This window comes from Pteropus vampyrus, unplaced genomic scaffold (assembly GCF_000151845.1).
Source record: "Pteropus vampyrus isolate Shadow unplaced genomic scaffold, Pvam_2.0 Scaffold119, whole genome shotgun sequence".
NCBI classification, from domain to species: Eukaryota; Metazoa; Chordata; class Mammalia; order Chiroptera; family Pteropodidae; genus Pteropus; species Pteropus vampyrus.
The window spans coordinates 873780-875232 of NW_011888900.1; the positions used below are offsets into that span (position 1 = coordinate 873780).

At 46.0% G+C, this 1453-nt stretch overlaps 1 pseudogene; it reads right to left on the reverse strand.

Moving 5' to 3' along the window:
* Positions 1 to 503: 503 nt before the first annotated feature.
* On the reverse strand, positions 504 to 620 carry LOC111743716 (annotated as a pseudogene).
* Between the last annotated feature and the right edge of the window lie 833 nt (positions 621 to 1453).

A 1453-nucleotide genomic window follows, 5' to 3' on the forward strand; every position in this document is an offset into this window, starting at 1 on the left:
CGTCATCGGTACCTGTGGGCCGCTACCTCTACGGTCCACACCCATCCAGGCGCATATGATGCAGGTGTGCTATTTCTTCTGCATGGAGCTCGTAACGAGGCCTTCTTCATTCCCGATTTCTCAGCGTGGCGGTGGCTTCCTCCGCGAACAGCTCACGCTATCGAAGTGCACTCAGTAGGTCCGCGCCACATCCTGCCTCGGTTCTCTCTCCTCTCGCCCATCCATCCATGCCCTGTCTCAAGCCGGAAACGATGAGCCAAAGAAAGAACGAAAGAAACGTCTTAGATGCCGGGAATGAGGTGGTGCACTGAAGTCACAGGCCGCGCGTGGCCATAAACCCGGGCCTGTGGAAAAAAACTGACTTTGAGCTGTGGACGTGTGTTCTTTATGAGTCTGAAGCATTGAGCCTCCAAGGAAAACCATGAGAGATTCATTCAGAACTTACTGAGCTTTAAATCAAGCACAGTTTAGAGAGTCATGGGATCCTAATTTTTTATTTTTTACGCCTACAGCACCTGATCTTCCTAGGTGGTCTCATCCAAGTACTCACCAGGCCCGACCCTGCTTAGCTTCCGAGATCAGACCGGATCCGGCACGTTCAGGGTGGCATGGCCGTAGACCATCCTAATTACTTAGGTTGGAATATACAAACTGGAAGAGGGAAGGCTTTTGGGAGGAGCTCTACTGCTGGTAGAAATATCGGGGGGACATCAAGAGAACGGACGAAAAGAACGATCGAGTCTTGAGGAAAGTTTAAGTCACGTCTCGCAGATTGTTTTAGAAGTGAATTTCTGTCCCTTGGAGAAATTTTGATTTTGTCCTTTTTGTGTTCACATTGTAAAGTATTCAGACTGTCAGCAGATTAAGTGTCCCCTGACTGACTTACTGGATAACGAAGGCTGTATTTCAGAAATGCCAACTCGGAAGTCTTAGTGCTTTACAACTGTTTTCAGGAGTTTACAGTCTAACATGTCACACACTTTATTTCCCCTCAAATCCTCATTGTGTGGTAATGGCCATCAGCCCTGGCACCACAGTAAGGGCCCCTGGGGACCTTTAAAAGCATATCCACCCTCAGATCCCAGCCAGTGCAAATCAATGAGGAAAAGACCAAGCATTGTAGGTAATTCCAATGCGGACTCATAGTCGAAACCATTTCTTAAAAACAGCGGGCTAAGTAGTGCAGATAATTATGCAAAGTATCGGAAAGCAACAGGGTGCATGTTAAGTAGCCTTCAGAGTTTTAAACAGTCATTTTGAACGTATAGAAGAACACATTTCATACTTATCCCTGAATTTGGTAGCTGGCAGTGAAACTCAGCATTATGATTTGGCACTAGACGTCCTTTTGTTTAGAAGGACTTACACAGCTAATAAGGATTCCAAAGTGTAATGAAGTCTATAAAAATGACACATAAAATGACATGGCTACTTTCTAAAAGCACATCCTCAG